Below are 19,948 nucleotides of genomic sequence, written 5' to 3' on the forward strand. Positions count from 1 at the left end.
TTATCATAATAAAGCTTTGGAGAAAATTTGATGAGCAAACTCAAATGGTAAAAAGAGTTATGACACACACACACACACACACACACACACACACACACACACACACACACACACACACACACACACACACACACACACCTGCTGTGCAGGAGACGGACTAATGAAGGGTATTAAACCTGCAAAGTAAGGTCCATTACACATCGATGCCCCTCTCGCCCTGCATGCGAAACACCAGGTTGGCAGTTTATAGCTGGTAAGCAAACACCTAAGCCATCCTCTAAGCCAAATATCCAGCACATTTGCATGATTATCATTAAAGCTATTTTTATGCATTTATTTTGCAAAACGCAATAATAGTCTGTCCGTTTATTTAAAATTGCCATGCCTATTTATACGAGTGCGGTACCATTCCATTTCCATGCCTTCATGACTTTTTATGAACGCAATTACTCTCGCAAAGTTGCGTTCCAAATGCACCAAGTTTTCATCAACACTCTAACAAAGGCAGACGAAACTAAACACAGTGTGGGCAAATGGATCGCAATGCTGAAAGCGAAAAAAAAAAAAAAAAAAAAAAAAAATCGCTTGTTTATTTTTACTTAACATTATCATCGCGAATCGCTTTGGAGAAGTTTTAAAAGCTTTTTCATTCAATGAAGAAACTGAATTGAAATTCGTATTGAATGGGAAAATCTAAAGTGATGCAATTAGAAAACAGAATTTGTTCCAAAAATCCCCTCCCAAAATAAAAGAATAGTAAAAATCCCACAGCAGGAGGTGAATGATTCCATTGCCTAGCAGCGCACCTCTCTTCTCGCAGACATCCTTTCCCCGTGATTATCATTACTACATTATAAAAGGCTTCACTGCACAAGCAATTGGGCTGGAGGGCAAAGTAAATGGTCGCTGCTCTGTCGAAACCCTCAAGCGCAGGCAGGAGGAGCAAAATTATAAAATCAAGACTTGACCGTGCCCCTAATTACGCTTGACATTTTAATTAGATCACCGAGGGATTGATAGACGTAAATAGTCTTTGATTGTAATCGTCCGGACGGTACAATTTCTGATCTTCCTGTCTGGGGGGGGGGGGGGGGGGGGGGCTCAACACCTGGGGCCTCGTTCTGTACACAAGACCACTCAGGCAGGTGCACACCAGAAAAGGAGTCCCAAGGAGCTCAACCATGCAGGGGCTCGAAATTCGAAATTTGGAATCTCACGCCACAGGGTATATTTAGCTGGATATGGTTTTGTTGGGATCAAAAGTAGGATCTGACAGTTCAGAGGTTGATTAAATGACCACTGAACTTTCTGCCAACAATTCACTGCAGAATACGAGTGGTGTTCAAAAAGTTCTGAGAATTAGATGCTCACAATAGTCACATGCCATTGTTTATGAAAAAAAAAAATGCACAAATAGATACAATTCGAAGAAATAAAAATAATAATCTTACTATAATTCACCAAATGTCTGTCCGTCCGCCCGTTCCCAGGTACCGCAAAAACGGCTGAACCGATCGCAACGAAATTTTGGGTGGGTAATCCTGGGACGTCCTGGAGTAAATTAGGCTATATTGTTTTTCCAATTTTTTCCTTCCAATTTTCCAATTTTCCAGTTTTTCCAAACACGATGGAATAATGTTTACCGACATGAACAGTGATGTGGCTTTTGTTGAAATTTTACAAATACTGTTTAGATTTTGATGATTTGCGTGTGATATGATTTAACGGATGTTTATATAAATCGTTTAAAATAAAAAAAAGCCTTCAATTTCTGATATTTTGCCTTTTCATTTGGGCCTCCCAATTGAAGCCCCGCCCATAGGGCGGGTACCGTTGCTCGTTGATATGATAAGACAGAAAATACGCAAGGATGGAACCAAAGTATTCCATATGGAACCTTACGGAATACAGTACTCTTGGAACAATGGAAGAACCCAGGAGGCTTTGGGAAAAAATAATGTCAAATCTATCTCTATACTCCGGATTAAACTCAGTGAGATATGGGGTAAAACATCAAAAAAGAATGACAATAATAATAATAACAACAACAATAAACTGGAAGGCGAAAGGAATCTATGGCACAAATATGCTCGCATTGTTTCGAAGATGTAATTGACATTTGCATGTTGCTTGGCATGGTGGATTGCCAATAGATGTTCATGGCAACAAGTCGTCGCATGGATACAAAACGTGAGCCTGGAGAACACTTTGAAAATCGCTTAACAACCGCGCATAGTCAAGGGAAGCAGAAGCAAGATGTTTGGTGCAAGCGAATCGGCGTACACAAATGGGTGCCTGAAGTCATTGTCTTCATCAAACAATGCCCATTGTCATGTGACAATTCATCATCCTTCTGGTCAAATGCAAGGTGTCATGCAAGGTCAAATCTCAGAGAGGATGTGCCTTGTTTGCACGTCATTTTCTCACTTTGTGCGAGTAAGAACAGCAGCTTGGACGCGGTTTGTTACAACATACGCACCACCTTTTCATATCACTCTTGCCAACAATATGCATCAGGAATGGTCCAGGAGATAGAAGGGAAACAATGGCTGCAAAACACAATGCATGGTAGTGGTGGATGGAATCAAACTTGTAACTCAGATGATGAATAATTATATCTGTCAACAAGAAAAAGGAATTGGTGAAAATTACATGTGGTTATAATCAGGTAACAACATCAACCATCAATTGCTGCAAGGCTTCTGACCAATAGGGGGGGGGGGGCTGCCATGCATCCACCATATTTAGACTCCATTACACGGTTTATGAGGATTTTATCAGCCGGGAAATAGGAGTTTTTACAGTTAAAAAAGGTAGCACCGAGATTCCCCAGGCTCCGCTCACGGCAGAATGCAGCTCAAGTCTTTCGTACCATTTTACCTGTAAAAATGAAATAATCTTCTCGAAAGGGCATCATTATTCCCACGTTATTTTGGGGTTGGGTAGGGGAAGTTTTGGCCAAAGTCTTTCACGAACCAGATGGCCAGATCTGACATTCGACTAAGGTTAGGGCAGAAATGGGGAATTTGGGCAATGTGCCAACGATAGCTCACCTCCTCCTCATGAAGGACACTGTGGGATCTTTAACGTCCACACCAACTAATGCCAGCAGACCGGACACCCAGTTTAAAGTCCATCCGAGGGACTGGGCACACATTAATAAATGTTAATGTGAAAGTGTGATGTTTGTGAAATGCTTGTGAAACACCGGGATGGCAGTTTATAGCTGGGCCAAGAATGAAATTCAGGATAGATGGCTCAGAGGTGGGTGTGCACACCTCTCGGCCGAGGGCCTCTCAGCCACCCTGCCAGCCATTGTAAAAACAATTTTTTTTATTATATATATATATATATCTATGTACATGTATATGTCTATATATATATGTCTATATATATATATATATATATATATATATATATATATATTGTTAAGGACCGCAGATAAGATGTTGTGTTTGCCGAGCGGATGGCACCGCGGCCGTACAGTTACCCCAACTAACCCGATTCCTGAACGTTGGCCGGATCGCGCCACAGATATTCAATAGGGAAAAGACTAAGGCGACACGGATGTGAAGAAGAAGAAGACAAAAAGGTTGGAAATACGAATATAATTTATTTACTATTTACAGGCTCAAAAAAACACCAAGGAGAAGGAAAGATAAGAAAATAATATACAGAAGATATTAGAGACACAGTGCAAATTCCTTATACAAACTTAATTAAATACCCAGGGACAAGACACACAGAACAAACTCACGTACACAAAAGGATGGAAAGGCAGCAGGTGGTTGGCTGGAGGGAGAGGAAGGTCCAAGGGTACTGCAGCACGATCGGCGCGTTTGACCGCCGCCGTTCCTTCGCGGCCCTGCTCCGGAACTGCCGTCAAGGCCCCACGCTGCTGTTGTTGCTGCTGTGGCTGCGGCTGCTCTGGGGACGTCGCGTGCTTTGCCAGGACTCGTCTGGTCCAACCACACAACTGAACAACGTGCTTGCTTCTTGTCCAACTCTCTTGCTTGGTCCAACTTTGGCGAGCAAGGCGACGAATAGCAGGCTTTGTGCTTCCCTGGACGATCTCACTCAGTACCTTGCGCGCGCGCTTTTATAACGCCTCCGGCGATCAAGCCACTGGCCTTCAGGACACGCCCATCAGTGTGCTCACCTCGGCCCTGGTTGGTCGCGCGACCCTCTGGCTCCGCCCTTGATGACGACGGGTGGGCACGCCCTTCTTCCCCGACCCGAGCACATGTTCAATGGTGGTTTTGGAGGGGATGTAATTTGCAACCGAGGCTTGGCAATGACGAAAGGGGAAATGGAGGTTTTGGGAATGGGAATGAAGAATGAAGGGAATCTATCTTATTTCCCTTGGTGCAATGGAGTGTCATCTTAATGGAAGACAAGGCCTTACCCTAAGACACATAATAAAGATATAACTATTGAACAGGGGTGTTATGGTGTCCTCCATGTATGCTTTATGGAAATAACTATGGGAATGCCCTTTTGACCTTTATACAACACTGGAGGCAGGAGGGTCCAGAATCAAGCAATATTAATAAAACACACAATAAAAAAAATACAATCCTCCTATCCACAACACTGCACCCGCCTCCTCTTAGGCACGTCCCGGGCCTATAACTTTAACTTAGTGTGACACGTAGGTGTAGTTCCCTCTATTTTTAACCTGACCCTGAGTGCGACAGTTTTAAAACATAAATAAATATGTCCCGCTGCTCCATTGCACCCTGCCTAACAGATTCACGCCCACAGCTAACCGAATTGTGGAATGGTCTTCAAACTATACATTTATGGTGGGGAGCATTATTTACAATGACGTTACTTTATTTACAATACGCAACCCAGGACCTGTGATTGTTCTTTTGGGGGGGGGGGGGGGAGAGACAGTCTGCTCTGCATCAATGCACCATGAAAGCACCCATAAATGCACCAACACACCCTCAAGCACCAATCGGTGCACAGTCATCACTGTTCATGAAAATAAAAACGACAACCTCTAACCCTGCAGGTGGTCTCTTGCTCTTCGGCTCCCTCTGCTGGCTATTATTATTTTCCTGGTGTTGTCATCTTCCTTTGCTGGCGGCCGATTTGCACTATTAAAATGCACCCAACGCGTCCATTTTTATTTATTTTATTTATGGCCCACAGGGCCGACTAGTGTGGTTCACCTGTGGGGCATCGGTGCCCTGTGATCAAGGTCAGCCAGCAAGATTTCGGGCCTTCATGGCCGGTTAAAGCAGAGGGGCCATGCCCCAACCCATGGGGTCCATATGTGGTGCTCGGCCACAGACATGTGGTCCATAATGTGGTGCATCGATGCAGACAGCTGTGGTTGCGAGAGGTTCGGGCGCACAATGGCCGACTCACGCACGCTCCCCTCGGTGCCCAGTGTTGCACAGGTCCTCATGTGGGAGACAAAGGGGAGGGGGGGAAGACAGATGAGCAAGGGGTAAGGTCACAAGGGTACACATCAATAAGGCAATGCAAGGCGAAGTGCGTACGGAGAGCAAAGTGAGAAAGCTCGTCCCTACCGTACGTCACCCCCCCTGGCACCGACACTACCCTTGCCCTTACCCCATATGTACAAAATCTACACATTTACAAATTCGTCACTACTGTCACATCTCCCCATATCTCCCCTATTCCAAATTCGTTCCCACAATCCCTCTATCCAAAATTTGCCATCACCAAATTCATCATCAATCCTCATAAGGAGGAAGAGATGGAACAACAAAGCACAATGTCACACCCACGTCATGATGCGTCTCACAATCCAAAACATTTGCACATAAAAGTAATAAAAACAACCTGGCATGGTGTGGAGGTACGTCATCTCAGGTGAGTGCATGTAGATGGTGCGAGGAGACTTCAATCCTAACTATCCTCTAAATGACTTTAACACACTTTACACTACCCGGGGTCTTTCCCTGCCAATCCATTGGCCAACTTACACTATGGGTTCTAAACACCAATTCCCATTGACCAAACTGTGGTGCTTCTCAATTTGGGGTCTCACTCCCCCGATTCATCTCCCGGTGCCCTTGCACAATTTCTGGGCTGGGGCGTGTAGCTCTCCCAGCAGGTCTACCCACCTGCACACCTCCACCACTGTAGTTGCCACCCGAGCTTACCTGCTCCTTAACCTAACCTATCTACTGGGGAAGGCCCCTCCTGGCTCTGTCACCCCTCGGTGCCCTCTGGCACTGGTCTACCCGGGTCCGTCCTCCGGATCCTCGGGCCCCATCCATAACAACTCTACCGGCTCCCAGAGCCCACCTGCGGCCTCACCTGGCCGACATCCTCACAGTGGTGGAGTGCCCAAACCAACTACACACACTAACAGGCTACACGCCCAGCCATTTCCACAACACTAATGTACCCATCCAAATACCATTCTCTCACCCGCACCACAGATGCCAATATCCAACCACAATTTACCTATACCCTCTACCTAACACTTGCACTACCCTCCCCGGGTATTCGTGATGTGGGTCCATCCTTCCCCCATTCACACCTTCGCACCATCCACTCCACTCCATAGTTTCCACCATACTCACTCCACGACCATCCATTCCAATACTCCATATATTCCACACTCCATGTATTCCACACAACCATTCTCCATTCACCTGTAGTTGCACACCTGTGCAATTATACCTGGTGCCACCTGCACCCTCCTTCCTTCCTGGACCATTTGGTCAACACAACACACATCACCATCACTCCCTCATACACTGCTCCATCCACCTGTCCAGTTGCACACCTGTGCAATCACACCTGTTCCTCACACACTTTTCACAATACACTTCCGAATACACCTCCAACACTCACACGGCATCATCTAAACTACCTGTTGCCCTGCTAACTTAGTCCTCCCCGTCTTCCCTTTAAACTAAGCACATACCACGTCATTATCATCCACTCTAATCTACCTGCGTCCCCACTACAGGTACCATTGTCACTAACTAATCTTAACGTTACCTATTGTCATCTTTTCTAGATCCCTATCATTATATCCTAACCCTCCCTGGCTAGTTTTCACTGCCATAAACCCCATAAATCTAGTGCTCCTTTGCCCCCGCTGTGAGAGATGGCAAAGTTGCAATCCCACCACATTGGGTATCTTCTATCAATTTGGCTCATCCAAATTCCAACCAATCAAAAATTTTCCAATTACTGCCAATTCTATTCACTTTTCTAAATTTCGGATCAAAACACTATCAGTATCATCATCATCACAGTCCGCTATATCCTAGCCTCGGTGCGTCATGACATCATTAAACTCGGCTTCGCAAAGCCGAGCAATGAATTCGGGTGGTTTGGTCACCTGCAGGTTGAATCCGTCCGGCATTCACGACTCTGGGGAGGAGGCATGCTCGAGCCGAGGTTCCACGCATCATCGCGGCTCGGTACCTTGCGGTCCCGGGCCCGATGGCTCAATCTCCCTCGGTCGGAACCCCGTCCCCACGAGGGGGCACCGTCCGCTTCCTCCCACTCGCCCTTGAACCGGACCGGTCGCCTCGCCCGACAAGGCCCGGACTCGACCGTGCAGGGCGGGGCCAAGCCCGAATCGGCAACGACGCTTCGAAGAGAAGCGATGCAGTATCGATCCACGCCGGGCCTCGCATCCAACAAAGGGCTCCTCACACCGAGCGCCCGCTATCCGTCGCCCTAGCTGCTAACCCGGTCAACGTCGATGCCTCACTTGCATACGCGACCCGTTTCACACTCACAAAACCTGGCGTTCCAACGCCTCCAGTGCATCCCACACACTCCGTCCATTCCACCAACGCACTCCCTGTTAAACACCACACCTCTCGCGCACACTCGCCGTTCGCACACTCCCTTAACACACCTCGCGCACCGTCTTGCGCACTCTCCCTCGGTACGTACTCCGTACCACTCACCATGGGCGTGCACTCTTGCATCCACCCACTACCGCACTCCGATGTGCTCCATCGCACTCGCGCTACTACCAACTCAGGTGTGCTTTCCCGCACACCCTCGCCGTTCAACCCATACGTGCATCCTCGCACCCGCTCCACCACCAACTCACTCCTCGTGTCACACTCCGTACACCCCGACGTGCATTCTCGCTCGCACTCGGTTTCACTCCCACACTTTATAACACACCCACTCGCCGACGCACACTTTTTTTTCACTCGCGTGCTATTTCCACTCACACCGGACCCTTCACCAACGCCCGGGTGCCATATTGACCCCAATCGCGTGACTATTCTCTTCGCGCCAAACCCCCTTTTACAAAATCTCCCGGCACCACATGCAGCCCGGCTCACCTTGGGGGTTCTTCTTCCTCCCTGCACCAACACCTGCAAATATTTATTGGTGTTATTAAGCACAGCATCGTGATGTGAGCAGGGACTTTGTACAGTTTCCATTTCTCCCTCCGATTCCTGGGCTACCTCCGTCGTTTTTACAATTTCGATTATTCCCACTACTGCTTTTTCTTTATTCACATCAACGACCGCTGGCTTTAATAAAATTTTCTCTCCTACCTCAGCGGTCGCCGGCTTTTCCAAACCCCGGGTCGCGATCTCTACACCCGTCATTTTACCCGCGCTTTCCTCCGCTTCGCTCAACCAGCGCTTCTCGACCCGCGTTACCTCCTCGTGCACCCGTGGGACCTGCCCGCCCAACCCGCGGTCTCTGTCCCTCTCCGCTTCCCTTACTTCATATGCGACTCTGTCCCTCGCCAGTCCCTCATTTACTTCTTTGGCCTGGGCAGTTATGTCCTTCAATGCGTCCCCTTTTATTCTATTACAACACCCTTCAATTAGATTTCCCAATTTTTCTCTCTGAGCCCTCTTTTCGTCCCTCATTGCCCCCATTTGGCCCTCTAATCACTCACTATTAGCCCTCGCTTCGTCCCTCATTGCCCCCATTTGGTCCTCTAATCGCTCACTATCAGCCCTCGCTTCGTCCCTCATTTTGTCCATAAGGGCCCCGATTTGCAGCAACAAAAGGTTCGAATCCACCGGCGGCGCTGCTACGGTCGCGGGCGCGGTCGCCGTAGCCATGTGCGAGGCGCCATTTTTCGCGCCCGTAACCTCGTGCGCGAGAGCGCCATTTTGCGTGCCTGACACCTCCTCAACCACCTCCTCATTGTTCTCCCCCCTCTGATCCTGGGTTACTCCTAACCCCCCTTCTAGCTCACCCACCTGCATCCGATCGCCTTGACTATCCATGGCGCGATTTCAAAATTCGGGTTTTTCTTTAACAAAACAAATTTCGGCCGCTCCAAATTTTGACCAAATTTTTTCTAGATGTTTTTAAAATTTGGTTCGGGCCCCGAATCTCACTCCCAGACACCAAATGTTACGGCCAATAGTACAATTGGTGTTCCAAAATTTGGGCTAAATAAATTTAGTCCCAGGTCCGAATCCGACACTCCTGACACCAATTGTTACGGACCGCGGATAAGATGTTGTGTTTGCCGAGCGGATGGCACCGCGGCCGTACAGTTACCCCAACTAACCCGATTCCTGAACGTTGGCCGGACCGCGCCACAGATATTCAATAGGGAAAAGACTAAGGCGACACGGATGTGAAGAAGAAGAAGACAAAAAGGCTGGAAATACGAATATAATTTATTTACTATTTACAGGCTCAAAAAAAACCAAGGAGAAGGAAAGATAAGAAAATAATATACAGAAGATATTAGAGACACAGTGCAAATTCCTTATGCAAACTTAATTAAATACCCAGGGACAAGCCAGAACAAACTCACGTACACAAAAGGATGGAAAGGCAGGAGGTGGATAGCTGGAGGGAGAGGAAGGTCCAAGGGTACTGCAGCACGATCGGCACGTTTGACCGCTGCCGTTCCTTCGCGGCCCTGCTCCGGAACTGCCGTCAAGGCCCCACGCTGCTGTCGTTGCTGCTGTGGCTGCGGCTGCTCTGGGGACGTCGCGTGCTTTGCCAGGACTCATCTGGTCCAACCACACAACTGAACAACGTGCTTGCTTCTTGCCCAACTCTCTTGCTTGGTCCAACTTTGGCGAGCAAGGCGACGAATAGCAGGCTTTGTGCTTCCCTGGACGATCTCACTCAGTACCTTGCGCGCGTGCTTTTATAACGCCTCCGGCGATCAAGCCACCGGCCTTCAGGACACGCCCATCGGTGTGCTCACCTCGGCCCTGGTTGGTCGCGCGACCCTCTGGCTCCGCCCTTGATGACGACGGGCGGGCACGCCCTTCTTCCCCGACCCGAGCACATGTTCAATGGTGGTTTTGGAGGGGATGTAATTTGCAACCGAGGCTTGGCAATGATGAAAGGGGAAATGGAGGTTTTGGGAATGGGAATGAAGAATGAAGGGAATCTATCTTATTTCCCTTGGTGCAATGGAGTGTCATCTTAATGGAAGACAAGGCCTTACCCTAAGACACATAATAAAGATATAACTATTGAACAGGGGTGTTATGGTGTCCTCCATGTATGCTTTATGGAACTAACTACGGGAACGCCCTTTTGACCTTTATACAACACTGGAGGCAGGAGGGTCCAGAATCAAGCAATATTAATAAAACACACAATTAAAAAAATACAATCCTCATATCCACAACAATATATATATATATATATATATACATATATAATTATTTATATATATATATATATATATATATATATATATATATATATATATATATATATATATATACATATATATACATATATATACATATATATATATATATATATATATATATATATACATATATATATATATATATATATATATATATATATATATATATATATACATATATATATATATATATATATATATATATATATACATACATATATATATATATATATATATATATATATATATATATATATATATATATATATATATATATATATATATATATATATATATATATATATATATATATATATATTGTGCAGTCTGTGTTGTCACTGAACTCCTCCCTCAAACTTTAGTGAAATCCTACCAAACTTCTGGTATGCACCTACCTCTCCCGTGTGTATGTCCTCAGAGTATTTATTTTGAAAAATCTTCCAATTTATTAATTTTTTTGGAAAAAAAAATTGGAAATTTTTTTTTTTCAACTTAAGTCTTGAACTTCATTTGTTTATCAAATGTAATATCACGTATATTACAAATAAATTTGTGGAAAATCATTGTTTGAATTATGATTGGTGTAAACCAGGACAAAACAGCAACAAAGGTACAGTCATTTATCTATACTAGGGCATGCCCGTACTATATATATGCCCGTACTATATATCTATCTAAAATTATATCCCCCCCCTCTATTTACATGAAATGGTTTGGTCCATTCGCAACGCCAAAGCGAACGGCGAACGGCTTGCGAGTACAGTGACAATCCCCCCCCTCTATTTACATGAAATGGTTTCGTCCATTCGCAACGACCACAGAACCCCCCCCTCTATTTACATGGAATGGTTTGGTCCATTCGCAACGCCGGCACACGCGATCGTTCGCTGCTCTCTGATTGGTTGAATCGTTTTTTGGACATAGCTCGGTAAGTAATTGTCCGATTAATATGAAACCTTGAAAAGGCACATCCTCGGGTCCCCAGCAATATACCTGGCAAGTTAAAAGTATATCGGACCCGTGGTTGTCGAGAAACAGCGGTCACAGACAAACAAACGTACAAACAGAGATTACTGGAATTATAGATAGATATCTACATATCTGGGCAGTGTCTGTGTTGTCACTTAACTACTCCCTGAAACTTTTGTTTCCGTGGTTGTGAAGTATGTTTTAATAACGTGGTGGTGGTTTTGAATCACGTGGTGGTTAGGTATTTATAATTACGTGGTGGTGAGGTGCTTTGAATTAGTTGGTGATGAGGTGTTTTGAATTACTTGTGGTGAGGTTTTTTAAAATTACGTGGTGGTGAGATGTTTTGAATTACATGGTGGTGAGGTGTTTTAAATTACATGGTGGTAAGGTGTTTTGAATTACGTGGTGGTGAGGTGTTTTAAATTATGTGGTGTTGAGGTGTTTTGAATTACATGGTGGTAAGGTGTTTTGAATTACGTGGTGGTGAGGTGTTTTAAATTATGTGGTGGTGAGGTATTTTGAATTACGTGGTGGTGAGGTGTTTTGATTTACATGGTGGTAATGTGTTTTGAATGACATGGGGGTGAGGTGTTTTGGATTACGTGGTAGTGAGGTGTTTTCAATTTGGTGGGGGTGACGTGTTTTAAATTACGTGGGGGTGAGGTGTTTTGAATTACGTGGTGGTGAGGTGTTTTGAATTATGTGGTGGTGAGGTGTTTTGAATTATGTGGTGGTGAGGTGTTTTTAATTACGTGGTGGTGAGGTATTTTTAATTACGTGGTGGTGAGGTGTTTTGAATTACGTGGTGGTGAGGTGTTTTGAATTACGTGGTGGTAAGGTGTTTTGAATTTCGTGGTGGTGAGATGTTTTTATTTATGTGGTGGTGAGGTGTTTTAATTACGTAGTGGTGAGGTGTTTTGAATTACGTGGTGGTGAGGTGTTTTTAATTACGTGGTGGTGAGGTGTTTTGAATTACATGGTGGTAAGGTGATTTGAATTACATGGTGTTGAGGTGTTTTGAATTACGTGGTGGTGAGGTGTTTTGAATTACGTGGTGGTAAGGTGTTTTGAATTGCGTGGTGGTGTGGTGTTTTGAATTACATGGTGGTGAGGTGTTTTGAATTGCGTGGTGGTGCGGTGTTTTGAATTACATGGTGGTAAGGTGTTTTGAATTACGTGGTGGTAAGGTGTTTTGAATTGCGTGGTGGTGCGGTGTTTTGAATTATGTGGTGGTGCGGTGTTTGGAATTACGTGGTGGTAAGGTGTTTTGAATTATGTGGGGGTGAGGTGTTTTGAATTGCGTGGTGGTGCGGTGTTTTGAATTACATGGTGGTAAGGTGTTTTGAATTACGTGGTGTTGAGGTGTTTTGAATTACGTGGTGGTGAGGTGTTTTGAATTACGTGGTGGTAAGGTGTTTTGAATTGCGTGGTGGTGCGGTGTTTTGAATTATGTGGTGGTAAGGTGTTTTGAATTGCGTGGTGGTGAGGTGTTTTTAATTACGTGGTGGTAAGGTGTTTTGAATTACGTGGTGGTGAGGTGATTTTAATTACGTGGTGGTAAGGTGTTTTTAATTATGTGGTGGTGAGGTGTTTTGAATGACATGGTGGTGAGGTGTTTTGAATTACGTGGTGGTGAGGTTGTTTGAATTACGTGGTGGTGAGGTGTTTTGAATTACTTGGTGGTGAGGTGTTTTGAATTATGTGGTGGTGAGGTGTTTTAAATTACGTGGGGGTGAGGTGTTTTGAATTACTTGGTGGTGAGGTGTTTTGAATTACTTGGTGGTAAGGTGTTTTGAATTACTTTTTTGGTGAAGTGTTTTGAATTACGTGGTGGTGAGGTGTTATGAGTTACGTGGTGGTGAGGTGTTTTGAATTACGTGGTGGTGAGGTGTTTTTAATTACTTGGTGGTGAGGTGTTTTAAATTATGTGGTGGTGAGGTGTATTCGTCCCAAACTTCCAGTCTGCACCTGCCCCACCCCCCCCCCCTCCCCCAGTACGTATGTGTTGAGGGTTTTTTTGGTTTTTTTCAACCTAAATTGTTTATAAAAATGTAATATCACAAACACCACAAATGAAATTGTGCAAGATAATTGTTTGTATTATGATTGGTGTAAATCATGACAAAAGAGCATCTCAGGTACAATCATTATCCTCAGCTAAAATAAGCCCGTTCCTCAGTAACGCCGTGCAGCGAGCTGAGCCAAGCTAGTATATATATATATATTGTAACGAATTTGAGAAGTGTAACGGATTTGAGAAGTGTAACAATTTTGAGAAAGTGTAACGAATGTGAAAAGTATGGTTTTGTTGTGTGTAACTGACCCTTGTAATGTAAAGAATGGTCACAGCTCGTCCTCTTAGTTAATTCCATAAACCTACACACAGGACACGATATATCCTTTTAAATAGTTAGTCCCTTATTCTCTGTGTAGGCTAAGGATGTGTTTCCCACTAGTTTGACTCTTCATTGCACCGAATTAAATAAGAGTAGGCCCTCTGACGCCCCATGGCAGCTTCCAAGTGCCAGGCTTGCCACTTTGCTGCAATTGCCTCTTTAGGCACTTTACTGCATTTTCATCTGCCGTCCACTTTGCTGCATTTGACTCCATTACGCACGAGGTAACGCCGAAGAAGAAAGGCGGGTCTCCACCTCGTCATAGAGGGGAGGAGTAAGTCGGCCCCGCTCATCCAACCCAGAACGAGGGGTTTGGCTTGAGAGGGCGGAGAGAGAACGTTTGGGGAAGGTTCGAAAAGGGTGAAGGGCGGGGCCTATATAACCCGCCGCGGGACGCTCCCAAGCAGATACGAGATGAGCTTTGACGGAGATGGGTCCAGGAGATGCGCTGGAGACGAGCAGGTGTGACCGAGCCGCCGTGAAACGTGCCGCGCTGCAGGAAAAGCGGACCGGAGCAATGCAAGGAACGCACGAGGCAGCAGTACAGAGAAAGGAACTTCGCCCGCGCAGTTTGGGACCAAAGCTCGGCTTCTTGACGGCGGTGCCTTCTGGCCCGACCGTGCCCAGTACCCGCTGAACCTTCCTTGCCTCTAAAAGCCACCCATCTCCAAGCCATTCATTCCTGCCTGCATTTCCCCGTGTAAGTGTGATCGTCCGTCTGTCTTCAACGTTGTCCTGGGGTTTATTAATTAAGCTTGTATAGGTAAGCTAAAGATTTCACTGTGTGCCTGCTCCTTCCATTTTCTGTATATAACCAACTGCTCTCTTTGCTTTGGATTGTGAAAATAATTAATAAAACCTGTTATTCCTCCGTACGTCTTCTTCTTCTTCCTCTTTACATTCGGTCGCTTTAGAGGTTTCCATATTGAATAGCTGTGGCGCGATACGGCCAACGTCTGGGTGAATCGGGTGAATCGGGGAAACTGTTCGGCCGCGGTGCCTTCGCTCGGCAAACAACATCCTTAACCGCGGACCGTAACAATATATATATATATATATATATATATATATATATATATATATATATATATATATATATATATATATATATATAATCGTTAGATTAAATAAGACGCGGACGTAGCTTCAGGACGTCGAACTTTAATTGTCGACAAGCTTTCGACCAACAAAGGTCTTCTTCTGAGTCAGCCCCAAGTTCAACGGAAGTGACCGTTTGCGTTCTCTTCCGTTGAACTTGGGGCTGACTCAGAAGAAGACCTTTGTTGGTCGAAAGCTTGTCGACAATTAAAGATCGACGTCCTGAAGCTACGTCCGCGTCTTATTTAATCTAACGATTATTTATTCAATACAAATGAGACGCCCTGCTCGTACTTTGGAATTTCTACTATTTCTTACAGTTATATATATATATATATATATATATATATATATATATATATATATATATATATATATATATATATATATATATTTCCATATATACACATACACACAGACTTGGCATTTAATATGGAATATTTTTTTTGTGGGGGTGAACTTACTTTTCAAGATGTCTTAGAACCAAAAGTTCATTGGAATTATGTTGAAATTATTCTAGACTAGGCCTGGTGCCCTGCTAAAACTCGCGCTTCCCCATCGCCCCTTTAAACTAAGCACATCCCACGTTGTTATAATCCAACTACCCTCTCTATGTCCCCAACTACCTGTCCAATGTTGCTACTTACCTTACAGTTACCTATGGTCATCTTCTCTAGATCCCTATCATTTTATCCTAACCCTCCCGGGCTAGTTTTCACTGCCATAAACCCCATAAAACTATTGCTCCTTTGCCCCCGCTGTGTGGGATGGCAGAGTTGCCATCCCCCACATCGGGCATGTCTCACTACAAATTTTGCTCATCCAATTCCCGTCAATCACAAATTTTCCAATCACTGCCAATCCTTCTACCAATCATCAATCTGCCAATCCTTTGCCAATCATCAAATTTTGCTTTTCCAATTCACTACTGCTATCACCCTCACACGTCTACTCACTTGAGCCTCTCGGTGCGCCAATTAGTTTCCAAAGCCCGGCTTCGCACAGCCGAGCAATGAGTGCGGGTGGTTTGTTGCCGGCGGTTGGATGCGTCCGGCATTTGGTGCAGGGAAGGGGGCTTACCCGGGCCGAGATTCCAAGCACCATCTCGGCACGGAGCCGTTCGATGGCCCGATCGCGCCCTGCCGGGACGTCTCAACCACAAGGGGTTGCCGTGACGACCCTTCCTACCGGGCCGCCGTTCCGCCTAGCGGAGCACGGACGCGACCGTTCAGAGTGCGGCCCGGCGTGGATCCCGCACGGTGGTTCTTTCGAAACCGCCGTGGTTACGATCCCCGCTGATTCCCGCTGCACACGAAGCCCGGCACGCACCGAGGGCTCGCTTCGGCTATAAGTCGATCTAACCGCTAACCCGGTTAGCGTCGATGCTCCACTTGCATGCTTACACCCCACATCCCGTTCCTTGCTCACACATCCAGCTGTCTCCATGCTCTTTGTCATTGCACCTTCTCTGACACACCCTCCAGGTTCACTCATAGACTTCGTCACACACCTGACCACCGCACACCTTGGCACACACTCGTCGTTAGTACACCTCACCAACACACCTCTTCGCGCCCCCTCCTCGGTCACCTCCTCGGTGACAACCACGGGTGTGCACTCACTTGCACACCCAATCACGTGCTTTACTACTAACTCCAGCGTGCATTCCCACACGCGCTCGACCATTCCAGGTGTGCATCCTTCCATCCCAGGTGTACATCCTCTTTCACCTGCTACAACCAACTCGTGCTCCGTGTCACTCTCACTACTTTCACCACCACACTCGGTCGCGCATTCACCCTTACTCTTGACAGCGCAATCTGTTGTCATGCACTCCTCTGTTACACACCTTTCTCGTGCATCCTCTTGCGAACACTCTCCCATCACACCCTCCGTAACACTCACCACAGGTGTGCATTCTTTCGTTACATCCCCTGTAACACTCCCCATCCCGCGCTTCCATGTGCCCCCCCACACACGCGCTACGACCAACTCACTCTCGACAGCACACTCACTCCGCGGCGTGCGCTTTTTCCTCACACACCCCATAGTCGGACATCCTCGCACACCTCCTACTTCACACTCTGTACCTGTCGTACACTTCACCAGCGGCCTCTCATGAACACCCGGGTCCAAACCAACCCCCAAGCTGACTGAATCTCCCCTCACACCATATACGTTTCCGAGTGTATCGCCACTCATCTTGGCACCTCGTCTCCGCACCTTCTCCGCCACCTGCAAACTCTTTATTTGATTAGTGAGCACATCATCACGATTTGAGCACAGACCTTGCACATATTCCATCACCTCCTCCTTTATCTCCTTCTTAGTTTCCCCCATCTCTTCTTAATTTCACTCACCCCCTCTTCCACTTCTTCTAATTTCTCCTTTACCTCCCTCATTTCCCGGTGCGCCCCCTCGATCTCTTCCTCTAATGCCACCTTGACCGTTTCTACATGCGTCCTCACCTCCCGGTCCTTCGTCTCCATTGCCTCTGTCACCTCATCCAAACGCTTTGTCAACCCCTCACGTACCATCTTACATTCCCTCTTCGTCGCTATTAATTCATTTTTGATTTCTTTTGTGTCGCTTTCAACCCTCCTAGTACCGCAGTGTTCTTTTCCACCTGCTCCACTAGTTCCTTTTGTCCCACCGTCAGCTGTTCTACTCCCCTCGTTAGATCTTCTATGCCCCCCTGTAACCTAGCCGTACTACTTCTCACGTCTTTCTCCATGTGCTTCTCACCTCGCTTTACCTCCTCGCGTACCCCCGAGACATCCTCGCCCACACCTCGTCTTATCTCCTCCCCCATCTCCTCCATTTCTTTAGTAGATGCCGCCCTCATCTGTTCCAATTCATTCCTCTGAGCATCCATTTTACCCTCCAACCCGATTTTCACCTCCTCTATCTGGTTCCCCATTTGTTTGATTTCCCGGGCGGATTGCTCCCCTATTTCCCGCAATTTGTCTTCCATCTTGTCTTCTAGCCCCGTTAACCCATTCTTCACCCCTTTTATCCTGTTGTCTAACCCCTCAAATTTATTGTCCAACCCCTCAAATGTATTGTCGAAACCCTCAAATTTCTTGTCTAAACCCTCAAATTTATTTCCCAACTGTTCGATGTTACATCTCGCTTCGTCCCTCATTCTGTTTTCCAATCGCTCACTATTCCTTTCCATGTCATTCCTCAATGCCATATTCCCCATTTGGATGATTGCCTGCAGCTGCACCATGAGGCCCTGCATGTCAAAGCCCGCTGGTAGCGCGGGCTCGGCTACCACACCCACGTCCGAGGCGCCATTTTGTGCCTCTACAACCCCGTGCGCGAGGGCGCCATCTTGTGCACCTGATACCCCCTCAACCACATCCTCATTTCTCTCCTCCTCCATTTCTTCCCCCTGGTCCTGGGTTACCCCGAACCCCTCTTCTAATTCCCCCACCGGCATCCCGTCGCCTTGACCATCCATGGCACGATTTTTAAATTTAGGATTTTATAAAACAAAATTTTGGGCCACTTGTAATTTGAGCGCACTAAGCGCTTCAGGTCCGAATCTCGCTCCCGACACCAAATGTTACGGAACCCAACTTCGGCCTCTGTTCCCCTTATCGAGGGGGAATTAATCCCCTCGTTTATGACTGACCGACGGGGTCCCTGACGCTGCCCAGCTACCTCCGGAAAGGTTGGTGCACAGCCCCGTTCGTACCGCGGACAGATGTTAATTGCCGAGCGGTTTTAGCAACCGCGGCATGAATTATTAACAAGGACTAGACCCGATCCTTGAACGTTGGCCAAATCGTGCCACAGGTTTTCAATGGGGAAAAGACAAAGACGAACGGATGTGAAGAAGAGGAAGACAAAAGTAGGAAGAACAAATATAATTTATTACTACTATTTACACAATCAAAGAAACCAAGGAAGAAGGAAGGATAATAAAATAAAGACAGAAAGAATGGAAGGAGACACAGTGCAAATATTAACTTATTCTAAACAGGCTTAACTTATACCCCAGGACAAGACACACAGAACAAACTCACGTACACAGAAGGATGGAATGGCAGGAATGAAGGACTGGAAGGAGAAAGGTTCAGCTGGGGCAGATGGTTCGGGCTTGATCCCGCACGGTACGTCGGGCTGGACCTCAACGGCCACCGATGCCACCGATCCTGGTTCCCGCGGGGTAATGGGTCGAAGCTGCCTGGTGGAGCCAACGCTGCCTGGTGGAGTCAAAGCGGCTTGGTGGAGTCAAAGCTGCCTGGTGGAGTCAAAGCTGTGTGGTACTGCTCGTTGTACTGCTTCTGCCGCGTCTCTCTCTCTCTCTCTCTCTTCACCGCAGCACTTGTCCGCCTGGATGCTCTCTCTCTCCGACTCTCCCTGTCTGAGCTCTGAACTCAACTGGTGGATTGCTCTTCCTCCACTGAACTTTCAACAACAACCACCGGTGGACTTCTTACGCACTTCTCTCTCCGACGCATCTCCTGTCTCTCTCTCCCCGACTCTCTCAAAGGCTTCCGTGCGCGCTTTTATTGCGCCTGGGGCGATCAAGCCACCGGCCTCCGGGACACGCCCATCGGCGAGCTCGCCTCGGCCCTGATTGGCCGCGAGGGCCCACCGATCCCACCCCCAAAGGAGGCATTGGCAAGGCCGCGCCTTGTTCCTGGTGCTGGGCTGACTCCTCCCACTTTCTGCTCTGAGATGACCTCGTGCTCAATGGAGTTTTGCAGCGAAAAACACGGTCCCAGAGCATCAGCGGCGAATGCAGAAAACCGCAGGATGCAGTTGGCAATTGATGCCAAAAGGGGCATGCGTTTGGAAGTGGAGGCTTTGGGGAATTTGAAAAGGTATTCTACCTTATTCCAGTTTG

At 46.7% G+C, this 19,948-nt stretch overlaps 1 long non-coding RNA gene across 1 annotated transcript in view; it reads right to left on the reverse strand.

Annotated features, from left to right (window-relative positions):
* Nucleotides 1-2,374: 2,374 nt before the first annotated feature.
* Nucleotides 2,375-19,948, reverse strand: part of LOC137436516 (uncharacterized) — a 29,007-nt gene continuing 11,433 nt past the window's right edge. Inside the window, exon 3 of the long non-coding RNA XR_010986298.2 lies at nt 2,375-2,549. This is a non-coding gene — a long non-coding RNA (uncharacterized LOC137436516). The remainder of the gene's footprint in view (nt 2,550-19,948) is intronic.

The sequence above is a fragment of the Myxine glutinosa genome, chromosome 11 (assembly GCF_964187855.1).
Source record: "Myxine glutinosa chromosome 11, kmMyxGlut1.1, whole genome shotgun sequence".
In the NCBI taxonomy this organism is placed as follows: domain Eukaryota; kingdom Metazoa; phylum Chordata; class Myxini; order Myxiniformes; family Myxinidae; genus Myxine; species Myxine glutinosa.